Raw genomic sequence first — 7,427 nt, 5'->3', positions numbered from 1 at the left:
TTCAGATCTTCCACGTCATTACCAGATAAAGTGGCACATTGCATTCAACACAGGGCTCTTTTCCTTTCATTTTACACCTACAAGATTGATTTCTGCCCTATGCATCAACAGTAAATGATGATACTTTGTCCCACCTTCCCACCTGCTGGCTGATCCATGACTCAGGATGCAGGATTTGATCAGGAGGAATTGCTTTGTTTCCTCATTGATGTCACCACACAGCAGGCAGTTGATGGTTTTCCTGTAACTAGCACATGGATCATGAAGGCTGCAGCTTTGGATCCTGTTTTGCGGAAGGTCATAAAATTCGTGCAACATGGTTGACCGGATTCACCACTTTCTTGTGTGTCCAATCCTCTCTATAATTATTCCATCTTTCGACATAGATTCTCTGTCATGGATGGTGTCCTACTTTGAGACACAGATCACACGGATCCTTGGGTAGTGATCCCTCAGTGCTTCATTTGGAAGCTAAAAGTGAAGAGATTACTGTCAAAAGAGCCAGGTAAGCTCTCATGTATACCACCCCATACAAAGGCACTATCTTTCCTCCAGCCATTCTATTCATGAATGTTTGGTGGTTTGCACTGGTATGGATTTCTCATCAAATCCAAATATATCTGCTTTCTGCAAGCTGAGCTGGGATTCAACCTTGTACACAGTGGACTTCCATTTATTTGCAGTCTTCTTTACAAGTTTGCATATCTGCTGGGAATGTTCCAGCCTGTGACAAGAAATAAGCAGCATACATGTGGTTGGTTGCCTTGCACATTAGCTGTATATAGCAATCCCATGCAAAGTACTTGAAAAATGTTTCTTTATGTGACTACCTCAAGGAAAATATGTAGCTGAGATAGGAGCATGTCCCTATTCACTTGAGTGAATGTCAACAAGTATCAGTCAACAGGTTGAATTTCAGGATAATTAATTGAGACCCTCAGCTGCCGACAGGTGTTGTTGATATACCTCGATGGGGACAGCTGAAAATGTGTGCCCTGACCGGGACTCGAACCCGGGATCTCCTGCTTACATGGCAAACACTCTATCCATCTGAGCCATCAAGGACACAGATGAATAGCGCGACAGCAGGGACTTATCCCTTGCACGCTTCCCGTGAGACCCGCATTGCCAACTGTCCACAATCTAAAAACGTAATGTACCTAATAGATATTTTCCCATCCACTCATTACTCATGCACACTACGGTGGCTCAGATGGATAGAGTGTCTGCCATGTAAGCAGGAGATCCTGGGTTTGAATCCCAGTCGGGGCACACATTTTCAGCTGTCCCCATCGAAGTATATCAACAACACCTGTCAGCAGCTGAGGGTTTCAATTAATTATCATTTATTCTAGAGAAGCTGCACGGTCATCAATGGTATCTGTTCTTTTGAGAACAGTTACTATCTTCATATATATTGTATTTCAGGCATTACCCATTCTTAGATAATTTTTGTGGGTCCCATATCTATGGTTAAAGGTCATTGCTACAGTATATGATCATCAAAAGGAGGAAAAGTTGATCACTCTGAGATCTGTACTTGAGAGGCTTGTAGTCATAGCAGTTTGTTTGGAGAGGATGCATTGATATTATCCAACCAGACTATCTTCTCTTCCTTCCACAGAACCAGCTGCTTGTCTACTCCCAAGTATTTTGTTGTTTTCTATGTACAGATAATGCAAGTGGTAGCAATATACCCAACTTTTGTGTCAAATAGCTTTGAGACCAGATCCAGAGGATCTGATGATACTGATCATCCTCTGGCTTATTACGTTATTTGGATGTGGTGTGGAGAAGCACAGGGACAGCACACTACCCTCCTAATCATTTTCATTTTTCCAAATTTTAGAGTTTCTATCAAAGCTAGAAAGATATGGTATTCGAGGTCTGTCCAACAAGTGGATCAGGTCCTTCCTGACAAATCGTATGCAGGCAGTATGCGTCAAGCACACAAATATTGAACTAAAAACTGTATCTAATCACTTATCTGACTATAAACAAATAAAATGTGGTGTACCCCAAGGATCCGTATTGGGACCCCTTCTGTTTCTTCTGTACATAAATGATCTAAGCTTAAATATTGATGCACACAAATCAATCATATTTGCAGATGACACCACGATTCTACTAAAAGGAGACGACGATGAACAGTTACAGCAGACAGTAAACATGGTCACGAAACAACTTAGCAGCTGGGCACAGAGTAATCAGCTTGTAATAAACAGTAAGAAAACCGTTGCTCTAAAATTCCACAATGTTCCTAACAAGGACATGTTTATCCCATTAGTCTCTATCAATGACGAACCAGTTGGTAACAGTACTGAAACCAAATTCTTAGGACTTTGGCTGCAGAGTAACATCAGATGGAATAAGCATATTGAATATCTCAATGCAGAACTGAGCAAAACATGTTATCTTCTTTGTTCATTAAAATCATGCTGTAGCGAGAAAACAGTATTGAATGCATATCATGCGTACTTTCATTCTCGTCTTAGATATGGGGTCACCTTCTGGGGAAACTCTAAAATAGCTAATAGCACTTTTAAACTACAAAAAAGGGCCATTAGAATCTTGTTTGGGTGCAAGCCTAGAGACTCTTGTAAACCCCTGTTTAAGAAATCTGGTATTCCCCCATTACCATGTGTATACATTATGGAAACCCTTTTGTTCTTTAAATTAAATGTAATAGGCAAGGACCAGAGACTACAAAAAAACTGTGATATACATGAGCACTTTACCAGACAAAACAGAAACTTACATATGACTCAAATCAGCACAGCACTGTGCCAAAAAGGTACTTTTCACATGGGAGTTAAGCTTTATAACAAACTTCCTGAAAACATAAAAGCTATCACTGAGGTCAATACATTTGGAAAATCTCTAAAGTCATATTTACAGCATCACTGCTTTTACTCCATTGAAGAATATTTAAATTTATGAAATGTGTTATATAAATACTTACGTGTAAAGTGTATTATTGTAAGCTTAAATATGTATGTCTTGAAATTACTTTCAGACTGTATATTTATAACTTGACTTGTCCAATGTCTTATGCATAAGCTGCTATGTAGACAACAGGACCAATAAAATACAATCTACAATCCCATTCAAATAACTACTCAGTTATCCTTACAAGGCTGACAGCACTTCATTCCAGTGCTCCCACCAAGGCAGAATTCTTGGCAGTACTGGCAACAGAACATGGGTCCTCTGCATGGGAGTCAGATGTGCTGACCGCTCTGCAGCAGAGGTGAAGATTTGTATCAATTATGGTGAATCAAAGTATATTTTTAAATAGTTTTGAGTGACTAACAATAGTTTTAAAATTTATACCTTCAAAGTCTTTCACTACCCCTTGCTACAATGCAAATTAAAAATGAAGCCTTCATACTTACACAAACAAATATTTCAGTATCTTTTACATATGTGAAAATTATACTGGAAAGTTTTGGGTGAAATATGAACAATACAGGAGAACAGGTAACTACTCACTCTAGAGTGAATTCAATAACTGCTTCAAAATCTATGCATGCTATTTGGATTGCCCCTCTCCCCCCACCCAATGCCAGCTTCTCTGAATTATATATCTAGGAATTGCCTCTACAACAGATTCTTTGTTTGTACATTGCTCCTGACCTCAATTACCTCTAGTACCTGTACATTCCTACTTTAACCTATGTTCCCATGCCCCACACTTCCACTTCACTCCATTAATCTACTCTCACACTTTCCTCTCAGTGGTCACCTTCTTCCTTTGTTCTGCCTCCCCCCCACCCCTCCCCTATTTCCCAATGCTCTCCTACACTTCACTGTATGACACAACCAACTCTCTCTGTATGGACCTGGATATCCCACTGGTGCCATATTCCTATCCCATTCCCTAGACTCCTGTCCTTCTTTGTAAATCTCCTTTCCTCTCCATACTTTCTTGCTCCTCTCACTCATTCCACCTTCTATATATGTGACATAATATGGGTATCAGAGCATCTAGAATCTCACATTAATAAGTAAACAGTAGGTTCAACAGTGTAATAAGAAGAAGAAGAAGGAGGAGGAGGTGGAGGAGGAGGAGGAAGAAGAAGAAGAAGAAGAAGAAGACGAAGGAGACGACAATGACAATGACAACTTATTTTAGTACATTTTCCTTTCCTTTTGTGAAGATATAAGGTATTCTATATTACTATACATACATTAAAGATGTGAAAGCAAAATGGAAAATGAAAAAAAATAGCATGTAAATATGATGAGGACTGTGTTTCAATTACCAAATTCAGAAGAGACCTTTAGGTGTTGGAGCCAGGAGTACACTGACAGATATGCAAAAGTTTTTGGGTAAAAATGAGAAGGAAAATTAAAATAATAAAAGTGTAACAAAGGTAAGAATTAGCAGCACCACCACTTATATACTATATCTTTCCTCTCCTATTTAGTTTCCTTCGTATGAAAAGAATGGCCATTTTTTTAAAAGTTACCTCAGTTGCATCCTCTCCAGTTGCCCCTGTTTGGTATCTGGCATGTAATTGTGATCTGTTCAAAATACTGGAAGTTAATATACAGTGTGTAATTAAAAATTATGCCAAAACTTTCAGGACACATTCTATCACATGGAAGAAGAAAATTTGTTATACAGGGTGATTTTTTCCGCCATGTACACATTCTAGGAATTGATCAGTGAGAGGATATGGAACATAAAAGGTCTAATGAACTCATGTCCAGAAATGCATGGTTTCCATGCTAAAGGCCATTTATTCAATCATACTTTGTTACACAGACTGCAGTCTAATATGTACTGTATCATGTAGCCACAGTTAAAGTACGCATGGTTTCCTCCCAGAGGGTGGGACTGTTCCTCATGCATCATGCCCTAGCTTCCTCTCCTGTCATAGTAATTGGTAATGTTGTGTCCAATTCAGTTCTCTTGCTGACTCACATTATAGTGGCTGCGATACAGCATTGTACACACTGGTTTGATATTTGAACTGAGAGCCTTACAACATGGTGTTTATTTATGGAAAGGCAAATGGCAACAGGAGGCAGATAGCAAGGTCATATCAGGAGACATATTCCCGCTGCCACAGCAGTCAATAATTGGAATAGTGTTTCACCATATGTTTGAGACAGGGTCATTTCAGGAAGTGGGAAATTATGAAGGATCTACCCAAAATGTTTAGACACCAGACTTGAAGGAAAATGTGATTAACACTGTGGAAGGCAGCTGGTGTGTCAGTACCAGGCAGTTGATCCGCCAGTATAGGGTAAGCTAGACAGCTGTTTTGAACATTCTCCATGGCAACTGCTACTACACTTATCACTTACAGTGTGTGCAGAGCTTACTAGCAACAAACTTTCCACATCGGGAGCAGTTTTGTCACTGGTTTCTTCACCACACAACCACAATTCCAGGATTTGTGTCATCCATCCTGTTCACATATGAGGCCACCTCAGCTTTCGTAACAGTCATCTGTGGGATAATATGCAGAACCCCCATGGTATGGGGACAGCAAATCATCAGCATCGGTGCAGCTGGAATGTTTGGGCCAGGATAAATGGCAACCATATTTTGGGACTAGTCTTCCTTCCATTTTGCCGAACAGGCCATAACCATCAGCCTTTCATGTGGGTGACTTTGCGTCCCCTGCTGGAAGAAGTACCATTGATGATTCGAAGGGTTATGTGGCTGCTACATGGAGGTGCTCCAGCCCACTTTGTCGTTAAAATCTGGATGCATCTCAATCATGTCCCCCTTGGTTGATGGATCAGGGGGTCCAGTTGTGTGGCCTGTTCATTCACCAGATCTCAACGTGTGTGATTTCCGGTTATGGGGCCATCTCAAAACCATCATGACACAGAAGCATTGTATTCATGCTACCTATGTTGCTGTTCGGATGCAGCAGGGCCGATGTGAACATGTGAAACAGAACTTGCTATGACATGTACACACATGTGTTGAGGCACATGAAAACCATTTTCAACACATACTGTAACTGTGGCTGCATGGTACAGCATGTATTAGACCACAATCTCCGTAACAGTGCATGATTGAATAAATCATCTCTAGCATGGAAACCATGCACTGCCAGAAATAAGTTCATTAGACCTTTTCTGTTCCCTGTCCTCTCATCAATTTACCACTAGAGTTTGTACATGGTGGAAAAAATCACCCTGTATATACTTGGGCCTGGAAATGATTCATTTCCATGTTAGAACTCATTTTCTACAACTCTTTGTAATGCATTAATATTGGGAAACACACAATAACAAAATGTATCAGCATATCATATGAAACTCTTTCCTACAGGAAAAGTTAAAAATGCCCTCAGTTATCGCTGATATAGCCATCAAATCCACATTCTATTGAATTCTAGATGTATTTATGGACTTATTGTGCATATACAATCTAAAAATAAAAATAGATAAACCAACCAGAGTAACAAAGCATAGTGAAACTATTATTGATCATGTAATAACAAATATTCCTACATGCTATTGTGACACACAGGTAATAAACTCCACATTAGCAGACCATTTTGCAATCATGATAGACATAAATATAAAGACTAGTGATTCAGTGCAGAAGATATGGGAGATGAGAAGACAGAACTACCCACATAACATAAATCTGCTAAAAAAGATGTTAGAGGCAGAAAACTGGGAAACAATATATGCAGCTAAAGATGCAAACACCAAATGGAACCAGTTTTATTCTTTATTCAATTATTATTATGATGTTACATGTCCTGTTAGTAAAAGGCTTGTCAAACAGCAACAAAAAAAGAAAAGCTGGGTGACTGGAGAAGTAATCCATGCCAGAAATAATCTGAGAGTGTATTATGACCTCTCCAAACAAAAAAATAATGAGGCCTACAACACACTGTATAAAATAAAAAAGAAAGAGTACTGTAGTTTTATCAGAGAAACTAAAGCATCATTCATCAGGATGTCTATAGATAAGGGAAAAAACTACTCAAAAGGTTTATGGTCGTTCATTAATGGAGAGAGAGGAAAAGTAGCAAATCGGGCAGAGGACATCTGCCCACTGATGAGTGGGAAAAGCAACGCAAACCCTCTAGAAGTAGCCAATACTTTTAACAGATATTATATTACTGTAGCAGACGAATTAATAAGTCAAAATAAAACAAATGCAGTAAGTAAATTGTTAAACCCCCCACATACAAATCATACTATGGTTTTCATACCTACAACAGATGCAGAAGTGTCAAACCTAATAAAACAACTTAAAATTAAACATTCTTCTGGCTTGGATGGTGTCACATCACATCTCATAAAGGAATGCAGAGAATGTATATTAAAACCATTGACACACATGCTGAATGCTGCGATAGAAGAAGGTATATTTCCAGATTCACTGAAAGTAAGTAAAGTGAAGCCAATATTTAAGAAAGGGAACAGGGATGAATTAGGAAATT

General features: G+C 39.1%; 1 non-coding gene across 1 annotated transcript; it reads right to left on the bottom strand.

Moving 5' to 3' along the window:
* Window positions 1-991: 991 nt before the first annotated feature.
* Trnat-ugu (transfer RNA threonine (anticodon UGU)) lies at window positions 992-1,065 on the bottom strand. The gene has a single exon. It is a non-coding gene; the product is annotated as a tRNA-Thr (tRNA).
* Between the last annotated feature and the right edge of the window lie 6,362 nt (window positions 1,066-7,427).

Source organism: Schistocerca serialis, chromosome 3 (assembly GCF_023864345.2).
Source record: "Schistocerca serialis cubense isolate TAMUIC-IGC-003099 chromosome 3, iqSchSeri2.2, whole genome shotgun sequence".
Lineage (NCBI taxonomy): Eukaryota > Metazoa > Arthropoda > Insecta > Orthoptera > Acrididae > Schistocerca > Schistocerca serialis.
This window is presented reverse-complemented; position numbering and strand designations above follow the sequence as displayed.